The sequence below is a fragment of the Buteo buteo genome, chromosome 6 (genome assembly GCF_964188355.1).
Source record: "Buteo buteo chromosome 6, bButBut1.hap1.1, whole genome shotgun sequence".
In the NCBI taxonomy this organism is placed as follows: Eukaryota; Metazoa; Chordata; class Aves; order Accipitriformes; family Accipitridae; genus Buteo; species Buteo buteo.
Window position 1 is genome coordinate 14,246,519 of NC_134176.1, and position 20,332 is coordinate 14,266,850.

The window sequence follows — 20,332 nt, forward strand, 5'->3', positions numbered from 1 at the left end:
GAGCTGCTGGACGCATGTGCCACCGAAGTTCCCCTGCCTCTCGCAAGTTTTCCACCAGCCTTTTGCAAAACCAAAGGCAGCATTTGCTTCCTGGGATATCTGCATGGCACGAAGGCACAACTGTTCTTGAGTAACTCCAGCCAAGCGACTGGTATGTTTGCAGGTCTGCTCCCTGCAGCAGGGAGGAAGGAGAGAGAAGATCAGGGGAAGGGAGATGGCGAAAGATGCAGCAAGAGGGGGCAGGACAGACTGCTGAGAGACAGAAGGAAGGGGACACTGCTTGTTAGTAAGAAAACAAGTGGGGTTTTTTGTTTTTCTGTTAATCTAGTTGTCCTGGGTCAAATCCAGTGGAGGCTGGCCAACTTCCATTAGCTAAGCAGCCGGCCCACTGCATATTCCGCTTGGGGATTGCTGTTTCATTTCTAGAGGCCTTAAAGACACCTGCTAGAGCTCTCTGCTACCACGGCCAAACATTGCGTACAACTAAAAATATGCTTTGTTTATTTAAATGAAACTTTCAACAGACTGTAGGGCTTGTGGACCGATGTCAACAGCAGCGAATCTCTGTTTACCCAGACAGCAGGTGCAATGAAAGCAAGGGCGCTTCTCTCCCTCGGCACGTAGCAGGCGCTAGCAGCAGAAGGAATGGGAGAAAATCCACAAGACAGAGAAGGCGGGTCTGAAGGATCAAGACCGACAAGGGGGAGAGACTTCAACCTACCTTCCCCAGTTCCTTGCTATCCCAGAGGATGAGATCCCACATTCACTCCTGGCTGTGAGAGAAGATGATGCTCTTTGGCATTAAGATCGTGCTAAGTGATACATTTTTAGGAGGTTTTCCAGTGCAGGAGTCTCCTTCTGAACCACACCCCAGCGTTTCTCCTGCTCCATGGCCCCGCACTCCAGCCATGCTGGATGGCTGGTCACAGACCAGCTGCAACTGTGGGACCCCAAGCTGCGAGGAGCCCTGCAACACGGCTCTGTAGGCATGTGAGATGCGGCACAGCTGCAGGGGAGTGTGAAATGGGCGTCCAAAGCATGAGTCACACGTTCCCCGTGCAGGCTGCACACTAGGGAGACAGGCCAGTCTTGTCTCTTCTCTTTAACCACTGCATTCACTCACTGCTGTTTGGAGCTAGCTGCCTCTTCCACACTTAGGCAGTCCACCTTGCTCTGAGATAACCCATGCTGGCGGGCAGATGATGTGTTTGGGAGGAAAGGAAAGGAGCAAGAAGTCTCATCTTGCAAAGAAGATTTTGTGAGTTTAGTTCATTCCTCCAACACAAGCATTTGGAGAGAAACACAAGTCCAGAGACTCCAAGCCTGGTCCTTTTTAGACAAAAAGCCAAGGACATCCTGGGAGCAAGGTGCCATGGCTGGCAAATCAGAACGAGCGTTCCAGGAAGAGGGACCAGCGGCTGTGTGAGTGTGTCCTCACAACACCAGATACGATCCACACAGGACTCTAAAACACGTTAGAGCACGAATATGAATAGATGTTTAAATAGACTGTTGTCATCTAGTACATCTCACAAATCTAATCAGAAGTAACTGATACTGCAAAAAGCCACTTGCAGTGGCATCAGATGTAGCATTTAATAGTCAATTTGCAAAGGCTATCAGTTTCTTTCTCCCTTTTTGGATGTGTTTAGTTGATGTTTCACATCAGGCCCTGCTCCTGTCCCAGTCCATATTCACTTCAGTTTGTGACTATGCGGATGCCTGTGTCTGTCTCCCATTCCCCCTTTTCTTTCACCTACCACAGCAACAAAATCCCCAGGGTGTTTCTTTACTCACAGTGTTGGACTGTGGCAGATGCACATCTCTGAAAGTAAATACAAAATACCTCCGAGTGTCTGGATAGGCAAGTGTGCTTACCCAACCTCTATCACCTAACCTCATCATGACAGTGAGCTTCACCAACCAGTCTTCGGGACTGCATAACCTTCAGACTGGATACATGGAGCAGGACCCCGGTTAACAAAACTGTCCAACAGAAGAGTAACTTTGTTCATTAGCTAAATTCAGTTTGAAGACATGTTTAAGCCCTAAGCTATCACAAAGCTTTGAAGCACATGCTTTGAACTGAAGTAGGCACTCAAGTTCTCTGTAAAACTGGGGTCCATGTCCTGATTTGAATCCAAACCTTCTCACCTAGCACTGAGTTCATGGAGGCCAACGGATCAGCTGAACACCAAGACTAGCAGGATTTGCAAAATAAGGATCAGATCCCCTACTTCCCAAGGACAAAGGGGTTAAATTCATTAGTGTAAGAGGCGCTCAGGTACAAATCTAATGGAGGCAGTGTGAAATCTCAAAAATTAACAGCAAACAGGACAATTTGCTGGGAAGTCAAGAAATCTTTAAACTGCTGCTGTGCCTCATGAGGACATTTGCAGGCAGAACACAGTAGCAGTAGTAACAATTACTTTTAAGCAGGAAGACGCACAGGAAATGTTAGACACATTTAGATGTGTGTACAGTTAAGGACTTGCTACAAAGCCTGCTGAAGCTAATGGGCCTGACACCAGTCTTAGAAACCCAAATTTAGGTACCTTGTAAAAAAAAAAATTATGATGGATGTATTTGTGATCCATGACTGAATACAGCTAAAGGGAACTGGTTTTCCTAATTATATTTATCTGGAGAATCTTTTTGATTTAAACACTCGCATAGCTGTAACAATGTTATCTAATTTTGGCAGAGCAGAATAGAGTAGACTGACTAAAATTAGGTTTGCAAACATGCACTAAGAGACACAAGGCTTCACATGACTCATCTACTTCTCTAACTAACAGCCTCCCTGATAGACTAATGGAGGAATCCTCAACAAGATAATAATTTTCTCAATAAAGGCAGAAGATTTAAAGTAACCGTGTTATGAGAAATAAGAAGATACTGCATTTGCCCTGAGGTAGCACATTCATTTTCAAGACATCTAGCAATAGAAAACCTCTTATCTGGAGAAAGTACTTTTAAATATTTTCCTGGAAAGGTAGTTAACTCTGAGTGAATGTGTTAAAGCCTATATATCCTCACCTCCTGCCACAGGTGGGCTTTGCTGGAAAGTCACATTATAAAGCAGTGTGGCATGTAAATATACAAGCAACTTTGTCCAGGAGGGACAATCCAAAAGAAAAACGCCTAAGTAGAAGCTCTTTCCTAAAGAAGAGTGTCTCAGACTTAGTAGGTTTACACCCCAGGAGTCTGACTATCCCCATTTTGCAGACAATGAATCTGTTTCGCCCAAAGTCACCCCAGTGCTAGCACAAACCTAGGAAGAAACTCCAGCTCTCCCCAGGCCCTGCTCCCAATCCACTCACCACATCCCACCATCTCCTTTCTGAAACCCATCCTGACTCTAGGTCTCTACAACAGGGGTGGGAATCAGAATAAATCTGACAATGTTCTGCACTAAAATGCTGAAGTTGCTGAGATCAGTACTTTCAACCTTAGTTCTTCAAACTCGGGGAAGAGGTCCTACATGCCATACGTGCCTCATGCCCTCCAAAGGCTGGGCCAAGACACAACACTGCTAGAGCAAGGCTCTTCTATCAGTGTCTCCCAGACCATGCAAGCAGGCAGCAAGATTACCATAATCTGAGATGCAGGGGGGGCTCTCTGTGATGATACGTTGTAGATAATTTGACAAGTTAATCAAAACAACACTGGGTGACGCACATCAGTGTAGGAAAGACAAATTGTTTCACAGACAAGGATGGCAGAAAGACAAATAGTGCCTCTCCTGTAAACAAGTGTGACTTCAAGTTCTGTGCACACAACTCAAAGTTTATCCCGGCACTAATAAAGCTGTGATCATGCCAATGCAGACATCAAGTTCAGCTTAGTCGACTGCTATCCACCCAGATGAGTTTTATAGCCTCTGCACAACCCCACACTGCCGGGGAGCACCAGACAACAGTCTACCGATACATAGGCCACAACATCCCCACTGGCAGCTGCAGAAGGTCTTACCAGCACTTTTGAAGTCAATGATAGATAGCTGACGGGCAGGGAAGGTAGGCAAAAATTACAGGCCCAGGGCTAAAAGTGATGAACTGTCAGCTGGCGGGGCTCAGGGAGGGATAAAAAATGATCTGCACCATGGGAGGAAGCCTTGGAGGCTAGACAGGGGAGACCATGAAAGAAGATGGAGTGTCTTCCTACGTTCAAAAGGATTTAGAAGTCCTAGACTAAACTCTTCATGCCCTTTACCTACCTACCTTCTATTTCTGGCTAGAGTCCTAGGTCTTTATTCCATTAATGGCTTCAAATGCGGCAGCCAGAAGAGGGAATGGGAAAATACCCGCAACTGGTCTTTGTATTATACTCCCACAGGTTGTTCAACTACTGTGGTGCCCCTAGTCCTCCCTTTTCCCACAGGCTCTTGGGTGCCTTCTGTGAGGAGCTCTCACCTCAGGAACAAGGCAATACAGAACTGCCCTGGTCTTTGAACTGCCCGGGCAGGCTATAAAGAGCTCCTGCTGCTGGAGGCTGCAGAAGAAAGCAGGCCTGTACAGAGCAGGGGCATGTGATAAGAAGAAGGACAGTTAGTGTTTAACTGGTTTAATTGGCTAATTGGAGACACCATGCCTCTTTTTATTGTTATAGAAACATGAAATAGTTACATTTCATTCTCTCTCCCACCTTACACCCAGAAACTTAATGGCACCAACATTTCACTTACTGGTAATAATTCCATTTTCTCTGCAAGCAAAAAGTCAAGGAACTTGTATTTTTAAAAATGGAAACTGAGATTAGGCTTGACATTTAGAAGCTTCCAAAACTGGCAGGCCCGAGGGCCAGGGACTGCAGTCCTCAGAAGGCAGCTGTGCAAGTTCGAAGAAATGAAGTGCAAGGAAATTGCATAAGTTGACCTTCTCTTCTGCAGCGGGGAGAGAAAGCCCAACACTTCCATGCTTCACTGGGCAGGCATTCATGAAGATGAGTAAAATATTATAATCAAAATGCCAGTCTTCACAAGGAAACTCACTGAGGCTGCTGGTCTCCATCCCAGCTTAAGAATTCAGCTCTACTGGCCCCTGTAGAGGAGCAGGACACTGACACAAGGACGTTACCTTGGCTTTCTTTTCTTATGTGACTTCACAACTCTTCTTATGTCTGTAGATTAATAAAACCTCTTTGCATAGCCATGACACATAGAAGTGTCATTTCACTTGCAGACTTAGGCAGCAATCTCGCAGCGGGGAATTCAGTCCAGCAAGTCAGTGAATCCATCTTTTCTTTCTTAAGGAAGTGCAACACAGCATTTTCTGCTAGAAAGAAAGCTCAGTTGTTCGGCACCTTTTGAACACATGCTTCTAGAAGAAAAATATCTGCCACAATAATTAAGAGTAGGGTGCTTAACTAAATATTTCTTTTGTCAGCCATTCATTTTAAAATGAGAATTTGTTGCCACATTATGCCATTTTAATATGGGATTGCCCTCAACCAGAACATCTGTGTACTTAACCAGCTGCTTTAAACAACTGCCTTCTTTAAAACCAAGTCAAACAAAGTTTATGTGGTTTATTATAGCCAAATTTCACTGTGAAGTTCATTCTCTCCCATGCTGTATTTGGCAAGAAGAGAACTATCAATTCATTTCCAAATCAAACAAAATACCAAAACCCAAACCACTCTTACTAAAGTGACAGCAACTAGTGCCTTGTAACTGCGATAAAGATGTTAACACAGTAACATTGAAAATTGTTTACATATTCATCTGCCTAATATTTGATAAGACAGTTGGAAGCACGCCCCAGTAAACAGCCAAGTTCAGTCACTCTGCAACTGGCAGGAATAGGGGAAGAAGAGATTAGCTCCTGGAACACACAGGTAATTGTAGCGTTCAGTTCAACGTAGGCTCAGTTGGTGTAACTATTGGCTTAGGATACTCATGTGCACTTTTCAAAGCATGGCAGCATCTCTCAGAGTAGTGAGATGCAAAAGCTTAGTCAGGTATAAGAAGGGATATGGGATTTCTTCTCCTGGAGCTCAACTTTTACAACAAAAAGTTACCAGTTATCCTTGTGAGAAGGGATTTAAAATGTAAACTGGCTGTAATGGGCCCATCTGCCCAAGTGTTCAGAAAGCATGAACCATGCTCAAGCTCCATGCTTAAGCCCTTTGCATTCATTATTCTCTGTTATTTCACTGGTTAATGAATTATAAGCTGGACCCACTACAGGAATAAAGTAGTACTGCATGGAGAAGATCCCCAGCTACTCTACACAAAACTCAACAATCTGAGACTTTGACAAGATGATGTCAACAGAAGCACAGGGATTATTTTATTGAAGGGAATTTCCTTTTTAGTGTTTGGGAATTACTGCACCAGTGAAACTAGGCTGGTCTAGGATGACATTTAAAACAAAACACTTCAGAAAAACAAGTGGTTTCAGGCAAATGTCAGCTAACCCAGCTTCATTAATGAATTGATTCAAAGCACAAAGACAATAACACCCAACTGAGATGACAAGAGTCACAGATTGTCAATGTAACTCACAGACCAGGAGAAGCTCAGCATACACTTTGACATATCCACTTTTATGTTTCAGTTGTTTACTACACCAGGAACCTTCTTAAATCCCCTGCAATTCTCTCCACGACTTCTCCGGCATCCCCGTGGGCAGGTAGGTAGATCATGAAGGAAGCTATTCTCAGTGTCTTCCTCATTCGGATAGGTTTTTCTACCCGGGCATAGGTAGCTCTTTCGACTTTTAAATACATTGCTCCCTTGGAAAGCTTCGTGACACCACAGTACAGACATTTCAGTGGTTTAGGTGTATTGCATGTCCAAAACAGACCCAAAGCACAAAAAAAGCTGGCAAACTACAAGGCACATCATACAACTTAGGATACAGAACAAGAACAGCCCAGGGTATGCGGTAAGCATCAGAGAAACAACAAACAGAACTGCTAAATGTCCACTCCAAGAGGGCAGTAGGTGATCTTGTTTGAAGAGGTGCAACTAGAACTGCGTGAAATATCCCAAGTAACACTGAAGCCATTCTGTTATTCTTCTGCTTGTACCCCAATCACAAGCCAAGTTCTGTCTTGACTAACACCACCTTTTACCAGGGAGATTATTTACTCCGTTTCCTGAAATGAAAGATGTGTTCAAGCAATAAACCAAATTCCAAGCTGTGATCTCACCCAGGTTAATGAGACAGTACTTGGGTCATTCCCATGTTTGTACTCTAAAACTGTAGACATCTATAGCCATTAGAATCTAATGGACAGTAAAACACAGGGGCCAGAAGCTGGAGTAAAAACGATAAGAAAATGAAAGTGCCACATGCAAAACCCCACTATAAAAAAGGTAAACTGCTGTAAACCACAATTTGGGCCAGATGACGTATTACAGCTGCTTACACTGTCCTGAGTTCTGCTTCATCTCACCCAGTCCAGACAACCTCTAAGTTTCAGTTCTTCATTTGGACTCCCTTAAAATCAGGAGAATAAACGTGTTTCTAGAGCATGCTTCATCTGCTCCTAAAGTAGGCGGCTAAAACAGGTCAGATGAATCACAGTGGCAGCAGCTTTTTCTCTCCATTGATTACACAAGGAGCCTACAGGGACCAGGTCGGATGTAGACATTCAGAGTGAGGGGAAATGAAGCCCATCTCAGACATCTGCACAACTGCATCCACGGCACTGCTTATCCTCTCATGGCTGAAAGGGGGGCTAATTTCCACTGCAGAAAAAAGTCAGAAGTAGAAGACAACCAGGTTTCTGAAGAGTGATCTTGAACCTGAATTCCCAACAAGGCAAGGTCTTTCTGTTTCAAACATTTGAATTAAGATTATGGGTTGAGTGAGTCTGAGTCATGATCCCAATTCCCAGCACTACATCTAATCTGGAATCTGACCTTTGGCATGTCATTTAACCTCATTCTTCCTGCTGACTGCAAAGTATGGATAATTATAACAACTCTGCAAGAACACTGAGTCTTAACTGATGAACATCTTTAAAGTGTTCTGGGATTCCAGTGCCCCTCATCAAAACAGAGATACTATTAACTATTATATGAACACTACCATGATTATCATTACAAAGGCAGCATTTATCTGATATTTACCTTTAAAACAGCTAAATTAATTTGCATGTGCTTTTTTTTTTTTATTTTGATAGTCCTTCTCAGTGGTGTTCACATGCCTATTTCTCTTGGATTTGTATCTTCTGATCTGACACTTTGCAAGTTTACCACCATGTTCCCTTTTTTGTTGCCCATTAAAATAATATACTAATGAAAAAAAATCATTCTTTGCTTTCTGCCTAAATACGACTATATATAAATAGATATATAAATATATATAAAGGCCCACACATTCTGCCATTAAGTTTAGCAGACAAATAGATTTGAATTTTGCTAATGTAAACAAATCTGCAGCCTTTTGCCAAATCTAATGGACAAATATGAATAATTCCTGTCTAGAAGCCACACTTGAATCACTGTACACAGTAACTTGACCTAGAAATCAAAACAAAGTGTCATTGTCTCCATCCTCTATTCTCACAACCCCAGCAAGGAAAGCTCAAGGAAAGTTCTCACATAATACAAACGCTTCTATTTTAATCTGAAATTGGCTTCCATTTACAGCACGATGTAGAAACACACACACAAAAATATATAGACATGTAAGTATGTATATGTATATATACACACATACAGCCATGTTTCAGAGGGAAGGCATCCTTGGACCAGAGAGACCCATGACAGCAGGGCCGCTGGAGCCAGGATCTCACTCCTCAGTGCCACTCTCAGGATTTAGGACACCTTGTACCTGCACTTCCCTGGCTTCAACACACAGGTAAGTAACCTTCCTTTTCTTTGACATTTAGGGATGAAAACACCTCTGCTCCCTTTAATTATTGTCACATAGTACCTGTCACTGGGAAAAGCCCTGGGACTGATCCTGCACATGCCCCAGCACCTTGCACGGAGCAAAGAGAGGGAGTTCCTGCGGCTTGCAGAAACCCCCGGGCACCCCATCGAGGCGGGCTGCTGGCCGTACATTGCCACGTGGAGGGGAAGGGGACAGCGAGGAAAACTTCTGGAGGAGCGCGAGTGCTGAGGCGGACTATTGCAGCCACTCTCATGGCATGAAGGGTACACGCTGCAGTGAAAGCAACCTGCTGACAGCAACAGAGACCAGTTTCAGCCCAGTTATTCACCAGCCAGGAGACACAAATTTCCCCCTGTCCCCACAAAGCGGTGATCACATCACTGCTCTGCTGCCCCTTTTTGTTTAAACGAAGACCCCCCCTGCCCCGTGAGAGCTTCCAGCCCTGGCGCAGGGCTGTTCTCAGAGCTCCTGGCAGGTACCACGCTGCGGTGCTCGCCCTCTGAAGCACAGTGCCCCGTGTCCGCAGGCACACATGTACCATTACTGGTAGCATCTGCACTAAATCTCAGCATTAGAGACAAATCCTCAGTTCTCTGGCACAACTGTCACTGTCAGATTTGATCCCCTCTTGAGGTTACAGAGATTTTGGACTGAAGACTAGAGTCCGCACACTAAACACTGACTATGAAAAACCAGATGACTCCTCCGGCCCATGTTTCTGGATGAATGGCTTCCTGTGACGCACATTTCTGGGGGTGACAGCAAGCACCAGTGTGAGAGGCTGCAATTCCAGCAAAGCCAGTGCACCTGCACCTCCTCACCGGCCCACCAGCTCTGTCCCTGCTTGCCTCAGCTTGCTTGAACATCGAAGTAAAACTCAAAGTGACAAGCAACACCTGTTTCCCCATCTATTTTCCACACCCAGCTACATCTAATCCTTGCTTCATTGCCTCCTTTAAGGTTTAATAATGGTTTCAGTGAGCAGTCTTAGTCAAGTTTCTGACTTTTCTACTTAATGCTTCCATGGCTGAGCTCAGACATCTGAAGGAATCTGAGTTTAAGTAATCTGCTCAACACAGAAAACCCTGGAAATATGCTTTCTGCTCGTCATCATCTTAAACCACAAGTGCAAAGCTGCAGTACAGTGTGTATTTTCCCACTGTAGCAACGCAATGGCAGGGTTTTTCTTCCATTGCATTGGATTTTTCTCAACAGCTCCTCTACCAAATGGACTCAGTAAAGTATAAAACAGGATGTAGGTCTCAAAATGCATTCTTAAAATTCAAGTTTCTATTCATGGTACCCACCAAAAGGCTCCGTATCATACTTTTAAAGTACTGAGAAACAACTAAAAGACCTGACTGAGTTCATAGATTAGTAGCTTTAATTTACATACATGTAAGTTACATACATGCAGTTTTCAGATAAAGATTTTTAAAACCTCAGAGGCCCTGAGAAAGCACCAGAAACTTTAATTTGGTGAAGCCTGACTAGCTGAGTGCTGTACTTGGATCACGACACATACTGGGGAAACCGATGGGGGGAAAACCCCAAGAAATAAAATTTTAGCAGGCTCTCTGACCTTGGTGGGACCCCAAACGTGGCAATCCCTGTGCACAGCAGCAAGGCAGCAGCTGCCCAGCTCCTGCCTGCGCCCTTGAGCTGGGGCTGCCATCCTCGGCATGGCCCGGCCAGCCAGACCGACCCCAGATACTTCAGACAGAACAAACCAAAAAGGCAAAGCAAAACACATTCCAGACCTCAGAAGCCAAATCGTGCATCTACAGGGAAAACCGGTCCGTATCTGACCCCTTGCTCTCCCCTCACCCACGCACGCAACGGCAGCCAGCTGAAATCCCCAGTATTTGGCAATCGAGGTTACCCTGATGTAGACCCGGAGTCACACAAGCGTGGCCGGAGCTCAGAAGGGACGTGGGAAGCTGCAGGGACTGCGCTCACATCCACACCCAAACCTTGGGCACTCGCAGGCATAGAGGTGATCCTTTCTGGGGGGAGAAAATTGTACCTGAAAGGAGCACAACTGCAGCGGAGCTGAGGTGATGTCGAGTGCACAGTGTCCCCCTCTGAAAAACCCCTCCGTTTCCTAAGTCTCAGTGCTAGGAAATCACATCGTATTTCAGGATTGATTTTCTCTTACTTCAACCTTCAAAACTAGGATATTGTTACATCTTTGTCAGCAATGTCAGGATTTTCCAGAACAAATCAGACATCTTTTTCATGTAAAATTACCTAGATAGATACCTTACATGTGCTGTACCCTGAGGGTACTTCATTTTCACCGTCTTCTGTAATAGGATGTTTTCTTTCTCCTCCTTTTCACACTGCACTTTATAAGTAGTTTAAATAAATGCCTCTCTTTGTTTAATGAGCTTGTGCTGTCTGAGTGAGTTTGGAAAATACCATTAGTTATATGGAGTAGCTAAAAATTACTATAGGGGAGCTATGGACATGAATGCATTACCTATTATTAGCACCAATAATCTTGTCTAACAAGCCACTACAGTCTTTGAAGTGTCATCCTCAAGATTTGAGGGTGACCTTTTTCCAAAGGTGGTGGTGGGTTTTTCCCCACCCTGTGTATTCCTCGTACTTAGGATTCCTAAATCATTTGCTGTTTCTCTTGCAACAGAAATGTCCCAATACCCTACCAGGATGAATCCAGTTGCACCATACAGCACGCCTCCATTTGACTCAACGGACTGCCTTACTTGCTTTAAAGCATGGTGAAGCTTGGGCTGTACTCCGTATTTTCAAAGGACATACAGTGATGGTGCAATTATCTGGCTTAACTGGGACATGCATTTATTTATGCCCAAGCGGTGCTGTAACTGCATGTGACCTAAGGCACATGCTCTAGGCAAGAACCTCTTTCTCTGATGACAAGGTCCCAGGCAAAATGCATTTCATTTGCTCTAACAGCATCCTTCTGGGTTACAAGTGAATTTTTTCTTCACTTTATCCCTCTTGTATGGGCTTCTGAAAAGGCTTTGACCATCATTGCCTACCTATACTGCTCCATCAATTGCAAACATTTACCGATACATCTTACAGATGATATAAAAATCACACGGGATGTTGTAGCTTGCCAGTTTTAGTGTGTTCCTGTCGAAGAAGCCTTCATCTATCTCTTATTTTCCTACAATGTGATGCACCAAAAAATCACAGAGTTAAGAAAATAGCAGCTTCTACAATGTTAGGGTCACAATGCCTGCTCCCTCCGTTCTGCAATACACACAGACAAGTTTAGAATCACATTTTCCACATTGTTAAGCACTGGAAAACAAACATAAATTTTCAAATAATTCAAATATTCCACATCTATGTGAGCCTTTAAAGATAAAGGCCAATTTTCTACATAAATAGCATCCAGCTGGTTGTCCTCCCTGGAATAATCAGAGGAGATACATGCTTTTGTGAAAATCCAATCCATGTAAAATGAATTTTTCTTGATTTTTGAAATACTGTTCTTAGATTTCCATTCCCAGTTTAAAAGAAGAATGTGACTTTGATCTCAAATAATTTGAAATGGATGTCAAAAAAAGTCTTATCTATTACTTCCATTTTAACCCAACTTTATAAAAAACAGCCCCTTGCCAAACAGCAGCAAAGTTGCACTAGCTGGGCAGAACAGAGTTAACTACATGAAATGCAGTTAGCATGAAATAACATCAAAAAGTGCTGTCTCATCAAGCAAAGATGATCTGTGGAGGCAAGGTTTGCAGGTATAGTTCTTTTATGAGACCAGTTCTTACAGTCAGAAGAAAGGACAAGCTTTTTGATACAAACCCCACCTTCAGTCTGAAACAAAATGTCCAGTTATCTCTTTCCCTATATTTTTATCAGTCTTTTTTCTCCCTTTATTCCCTTCAAGCTTGCTTTTTCACCCTCTTTCCTTCTCTCCCACAGACAAATTTAATGGGAAATTAGTCTGAGGCTTCACAACATCGCTAGCAATTGACACTTTAATGAAAAGAAAAGCAGAAATTTTACTTCAGAGGATTATCCTTCCTCTGGGTGGCTTTGATATTTTCTTAATTTCTTTGTTTGAAACTTCTGTTTCAGCTCTGTACAGGGCCTGTGTAATCATAAGCTTGCCTGTTTTTGACAATTATAGAAGTTGGTTTAATAAAAGATAGTCCCTTTCCCTTCGAACACTTCCTCATTTATATCCCTAGACCATGACCACTACAATAGCACTACAATAGCATATTTTATGGAAATACATTGGTTTCCATAAAGACAGCACACTCTCTCATGCTCTGTAGTTAAATGCCTATGGCACTTGCCTAGGATATGGATAATCCAGATTTAAAACCAACTCTGTGTGAACGCTTTTTCATCCCAAATCATCCAGAATCAGGCAAAGCAGAATTCTAATTTCAGTCTTCATATCCTGAACCAACACAGGGACACCACACTGCCTGACCAATCCACACCAAAACAATAGTGTTACAATGGAGAGTATCAAAGTCTGTATTTTCACCAGAGCTGGAAAGGTTTTATTCTCATTCAGTTTCAGAGCCATCATCCTTGAGCCCAGCCTAGCAATCATCTTTGCTGGACCGTTACTGCTCAAACTTCATGCCACTTTGCAACATCAACTCCACCTGCAACACGCATCTTTTGCCTGGGAAAGTTTTCCTCTATGCTCCTCTTACCCAGGTCACTTCCTTTCTTCTTTGGAGCTCAGCTTTTCTTTCATTACACCTAGATGGAAAGAAATGGGCTATTTCACAGACTTTTCACTCTCCTCACCTTCCCCTGCTCTACACTAGCTGCAATGAAGAAAAACCAAGCGTCGGCTTTCTTTAACTGCTTTTGAAAGGTAATACTGCAAACACCCAACGGACAAATTTTTCTTCTCATAACCTTACCTGAGCCACGTTAGTCCCTAGCAGGAGGTGGCAATGGTTTCTAGAGGAGATAGACCCAGCTGTGTTGTGCAGTCCAAAGCATGAAACTAAATCCATGTTCCCCCTGGGTGGCATGAAGAAGCTCTCCAGCTGCTGGTCAGCTAGTCATCTGCAACTATAGATATCACTTTAAAGGGAAGAAACTCTAAACACTTGATTTTAATTCTGTGTAATCTCGTGAGCCAACACAGCAGCATATTAGTATGAAGAAATAGCAACATTTCTTTTAAACTTTGATTTTTCAGCTGTCCTGTCAGCTCCTTTTTTTTTTTCATGTGTGTGTTTTAACAAACCTTCATGAAGCTTTGTATGAGCCACTTAAATCATGGAGTTTTCAACCTCATTTTATGGGCAGCTGATCTAAATCACGCAAGGTTGTGTGTTCCCAAGCTGAGATAAGTGAATGGACACACCTTACCCAGAAACTCTCCAAGGACGCAAGGCAGCAGGCTTGCAAAAATCTTACAGCTAAATGAGGGTTTAAGATACAGCTCTGGGCACAGGATCATTTGTAGGAATGGCAGGGAGCAACTTTCCCTAGTTTCTGCCTGTTCTCACACAAAATCTCAATGGGAGAGTGAAAGGCTCATTCCTTAAAAGCACACTGAGGTCCTCAGATGAAAAGTGCTTCTAGTAATGAAGCATCACCTTTCTTGCCAGTGTTTTTTCCCCATAAGCACCATACCTTCTCCACTTTTAGTTGATGAGCACAAAGCTTATGTGGATGGGGTTTGAGCTGATGCTATGTGTGGTCAGCCTCTCCTCGCAGATGATGTTGTGAGGTCCTACCCTTCCTCCTGTGCAACGAGGCACAGGTCACTCCATCCAGCTCTGTGCTCCTGATTCCTGCAGGAATCATACCAGTTCCCAGGAGAACAAGGTCAGGATTCCAGCCCAGCTCTTGCTACAATAAGTAGAAAAAAACTTTTCCCCTTCAAAGGCAATGATGACCTTTAAGGACTAAAATCTATCATAGGAAGAAGCCCCCATATCCTGTATCTACCTTATGAATAGCAGAAATAGCAACAGCAGCAATTTGATCTGTTTGGCCTTGCTGCACAAGAAAAGGCAAGAGGGAAGTCAGACATCCACGCTGTCGTGTATCTGAAGTTAAGGGCAGGGACAGGGATAATCAGCATCTCCAGAAGATACCAGAATAGCAAAATCAAGCAGCCGTCCCTAAGAAGCTGGCACTGCAGGTAAGAAGCAGTGGGCAGCAGCTGTTTTCCAGGAAAGTTCAACTAAACCGCTTCAAATCTTTATAGGCTTTATGCTCAGGCTTAAAAGAGGCAGGCAGGACTGCAACGACTTGCTCTAATGGGTGCCCACAGGTGGATTTAAAACTTATCATAAATTCTGTTCTTTAAAGAAGCCATCTGTACTCATGTGTTTGTTTTCATTTTAAAGATTGACATCAATTTCCATGTGTCTTGATAACTAGCTTCAGTTCTGAAAAGTGTGTCTGGATCCTCATTAAACAACAGAAGCCACTTCTTGTTTGTGAATATTACTACAAGGATGGTTGAAAGAAGGGAGAGGGGCATAAACATGTAGAGGAGATGAGAGAGACAACAGAAGAATGCAAAAACAGGTTACCACGCCTAGAAGGCAAAGGGAACACAGAGGAAATTTCTTGGGTTTGCAAATGAATTACACTGCATTTGATCTCAGGTACCCTTTCCATACCTTTGGCACCAATGAGAGGGTTGCTTTATAGGGTGTACAGTTGCACCCAGGCAAAGATGGGAGCACTGCATACTTCCACAGACAGCCCCACGTTTCAGGCACTAAATACACACCCTCACACAATTTACATTGATTTTAATGTGACTGGGATTTACCTCCTAACATACACACCAGAGCTCCTCTAGTCCAATAAACATCCTGGGATAAATCTCCTTTCATATTTACATCTGGGATAAGATTATACTCCCAGGCACCACAATATTTTCTTCTTAAAAGCGGGCCAAACCTAACCCCACCATCTCTAACAAAGAGTCTCTAGCTATTTTCCCCTTCAGTAGAAATATTACAACATAGCCACTATGAGAATAGTATGTGCTTATCTTCATTCCCAGCAATGGTATTCTCATATTACTGCCTTAGAAGTATTCCTCTCCTTCTCTTCAAATGCCTCTGTGCTAAACCACTGAAATATGTGGCAACTGCAGTGTCAGTTGTCACAGGGAAAAATATGTCAGCAAAAATATTTGATTCAATCTGCTGTTTAAGGAAGCAACATTTCCTCAGGGTGTATGTCTTGTGTGGATAAATACCAACTGTCCAAAAATCAAGTATCTAAAATCAATTTCAAATATCAAAGGGCACATTTCAGGCAACTGCCTTCAGCAAAAAAAAACCCAACCCAAACTAGTTCCTCTCTCCTTTTTTAATTTAGTGCAAGTTTGTTTCAGAACAAACCCATAAAATTTAGCCTCTCGGTCACAAACTGAGGGGTGAACTCTTAAGTGAAGAATGATGTGAAAGGTATTATGGACCTTACAGGAGCCCTAACTTGCCCCCCCCCGAGCACATGCATTTTCTCTGATGAGATGCATCATATGGAATATTCACATTTGCAATGTGAACGCCTAGACTTGCCAATTGCTGTTTGTAATCAAAAGCTTCCCTCTCAACAATGTATTTTTATCAAGTTTTGCATTCAAATTCCCCGTATCCATGTAAGGACAAAAGAGAGGAACATAACAAGCTGGTTCGCTGGTGGATGCAGTCCAAGGAGGAGCAAGCGTTGAGCAAGAGAGACCCTGCAGGCCTGCAGCATCACTTGTCTGCTGAAGCTGAGCTGGCTTCTAGGTTCACACATTTATGGCTATTTATTAAGCACCTATAGGATAGTTTGAACATGACAATGCAATCAGTGAGTTCAGCAACACAGGTTAGAAGGGGCTGAGATACTGCAACCAATTATGGTCTGCCAAAATACCATCCTTGGGTTTTCTCCATTTTAAACTTGTTTGCTCCCTTTCATTTTAACACCTTTTGACTTCAGCAACAATAACTCCCTGATTCTTTTTCCCTCTTGTCAGAAAAGACTAACTGCACTATTTGGTGTGTTTTTCACTAGCTGCTCCATCTAACCTGGGAGGTCAGAGTCACCAACTTGGAACAACAATTTGTTCCACTTCTCCACAGCGCTGCAACCCCATTACCCCTCTCCACAAAAGCTACGCTCTTGTAGCAACAGAAATAGTCTTTTGGCAACTCTCCTGATGCTTCTTGCTCATCAGTATGATCATATTTCTTGTAGAAAAGAACAGCAGATCTTTTTTTGTTGTTTTTAAAGAGCAATTCATGACACAAGCAAATCCCTTCAAGTGCCTCACCTATAGCTTCCTGAAGTTGCTTGACTATTCAGACTGCAATTGAACTTCAGAAAATTGGGATTATTTAAAAGGCCTCCTCCTTAGGAAATTTCAGCAGCAGAAACCACAGGAGACAGGCCCACATCCCTTTGGAGCACTAGCCTTTTGCTCCCTCCATAAACCACCTCGCTATTTCTTTGGGGGAGAGGGAAGGAAAAGCCACCTGCTTTCAAGTTTTAATATCATGTCCACCTTTACAAAATGATTGTGCTTGCCCTTTATACTGTTCTTTAATAAATGTGCCACCCACCCTGGAGGTATCTGAACTGTTGGCCGTAATGCAGTGAATGCTGCAGCCAAAGTCAGAGCAGGTGTTTGATGGGCATCTGCTGCCGGAATTAATTTTTGCAGAATCGTATGAAAACCAGAATTCTTCGCTAATTTGGGGTATTCAGTTTTTCATTTGGCAGTAGTAAAAGAAGAGGCTTAGGCATCAGAATTCCTGGGTTCGGTTCCAGTTCTGCAGCTAAATGCAATCATTAGATGCTTATAGGTAAGGTAAATTCAATGCCTGCACTTGCTCAAAGACAAAGGGGATCGCCTAGTCCCAGGAGGCACCGCCCGACCGCTGCTGCTGCTTTGGGGATCAGGGGGTGAGAGGTTCCACATGCACCATGAAACCCAAATGCTTTACGTTCATTTTGAACTTTGCTTTCCATTCATCAGTGGGTTTTGTTTCCTCTGTTCATAGCCAGCTCTTTGAGAGACTTATCTTCCCTCTTGTAGCATTCTCGGTTTTGCTCAGTGGATAGAGGAATAGAAGATGCAGTTAAAAATACTGCGATGCCATGGTGGGCGGTGTATCAGAAATAGACAGACACTAGCTCACTGCAAAGAATACCAAGTAATATCCCAGAAAGATAAAGGCATGGCAACAAAAGAAAAAAATATATGCATTTTTGTTCTGCTGCAAGAGAGCTAAATCTGGACTGAAGATACAAAGTGAGGAGTACTGCTTGTGGCCAAGTGTACCAACCTCCTGTTGGCTTCACATGCAAAGTCATCTTACAACAGTACGGTCAGCAGGAGATCATAAAAAAGTGGCTGACGAACAATCTTACCTCCAATTATAAACAAAAAGTATGTGAGCTTTGGGGTTTTATGAAGACGGTGCAGAAAATAAGTAAGAAAATGGACCCAACTGGTATCACATAGAAATCAGCAGCCTACATAAACTGAGAAGGGGCTTAGCTCCTTTAACCCTTGCTTTAAAAGCAATCCAAGTTTTTTAGGGGACATTAGGTTCTTCCCAAGAGGAAGATAAACCAAGCTTGGCCGACACAAGGAACTATGAGATTATTCAATGGATTTAGCCCCTATTTTTTCTGAAGCTTAAGTCTCTGTTCATCCAGCCAGTAACCACAAGGGTAATATTTCATCCCAAAGGGCTTTACAAGTAAGTGTTTCACAAACAGCACACCAGGGTCACTTACAGCCCTTAAGTGAGATACTCCTGCAAAGAGGTCCAGCAGCTGCTTAACGCTTCACAAAAATACACCAGCACTGTTTCGCCAGGGAAGCGAAGAAGGCTGCATCAAACTGAAACTGCCGGGGGAACTCAGGCAGCCGGACTGCAGTGATGCCTCTTGGCATTGGGCCGGGGGAGTGCCACAGCCCCCACCGCCTGCCTGGGGAGTCCTGCGGGTCTTTAGCAGGCAGGAAGAAAATGTAGAATAGCACATAAAGAAATGACACGCATGGGTTTGCATGAGCAGGCACCAGTGGGGCTACCACTTCCCTAGATACTTGGGTGTTCAAGCCGTGTAGGTGCACTGAAAGACGGAAACGGCCATGCTTCTGCAATGTGCATGTGAGCATCTGCTTGCAGGTCAAAGTTAAGATGACAGATGAGTGCAAACTTAAGTTTTAGGCACATGGAAAATGGCACCTGTAAAGAGCATAGGGCCGCCAAGGACCAGGGGCCATTAGTCCAGAGAAGAGTGCCATCTACTGCTACATCAACTTTGCTTCCAGGAGCCCATGGGACTGAGACTTCCACCCTGCTGCTCAACTAGATCCTTTTTTTTAGTTTATCTTGCAAGATATGTTTTGATCCCATCAAAATGTAATATAGCCACAGGCATGAGAATAATCATACTATAAAAAAAACCATCATCATGCAGATACAACCTTAACAAACCACCACTGAAATGCCTAATAAAATAAATGCCGTTTAAACGCTGCTATACAGAAACCACAGCCCTACCAGTGCAGAAGATGTAAAAGAAAAGATCTAGCAGTCTGCACATCAAATGTTAATACTATTTTCAAAGGAAGTCTAAGAGAGGACGACAAGTAATTTAATAAGTCTAATGGGTGTGTAATCGGCATCTGACATTCTTGCCATAAAAGTAGGTGTCTTCCTGGCCCAAGATGTCTAGGAAACCCACTGAAAGACAGCTAAGGCTTTTAAAACAGAGGTTTTAAAACACCTTTTTTCTTCTCATGTAGATTGATGGAGAGTGTCACTCTACTAAGAATAGGATTCAACCAACTGGGTGAAATACAAATAACTCTCTGGGCATAGTAAATGGCATAGTAAGTTTGGGCCCCATTCGCAGCTTAATTTACTGCCAACAATCAGCAATGTCAACATTTCAAGCATCTACTGAGAGCCCTATGACAACTGCAGTTACAGCATTATCTGGTCTTCCAGTAAAATCTTCTCCTTCAGACAGCATCATACTGCATTTCACAACAGGAGAAGTATACCCAGTCAGCCTGTATCTCCTCAGCCCTTATGTCTGGAATTAGGATATTTGGGGAGGTGGAGGGTGTCCTGTAGCTGCTTTTACTACTTTTGACACCACTCACTTCCACATAGAACCAATCAGCAAAACATGAAATAAGAGAAATTCCCAATCCACTACATGCTTCAACAAAAGGCAGAAATAATGTTAGTAATATTTCATCTGAGGTTAGAAAGTTTAATTCGAAAATACTTGGTACAGAATGCTCATTGTGTATACAAAGAAAATCCATCCTCTCCTCTAGTTACTTACTTGATCAAACAATCTCCTTTTTTGCATCAAAAAGGAAAGGGTATTTTTAAGATGTATTATAATAATGATATACAGGCAAACATATCATGAGGTGATCCCTAATGCTGTTATGACATTGTCACCATTTTATCTGGACAATTTTATAACATGAGTTCTAAGAA

At 43.2% G+C, this 20,332-nt stretch overlaps 1 protein-coding gene across 5 annotated transcripts in view; it reads right to left on the bottom strand.

Moving 5' to 3' along the window:
* EVL (Enah/Vasp-like) overlaps nt 1-20,332 on the bottom strand; it is a 159,336-nt gene that overhangs the window by 112,417 nt on the left and 26,587 nt on the right. Inside the window, exon 1 of one of the 5 annotated variants that reach the window (XM_075029850.1) lies at nt 722-954. The exons of the other annotated variants lie outside the window; for them this stretch is intronic. The gene's annotated coding sequence lies outside the window, so the exon portion shown is untranslated. Of the gene's footprint in view, nt 1-721; nt 955-20,332 lie in introns of those variants that run through there. 5 annotated transcript variants of the gene reach the window in all.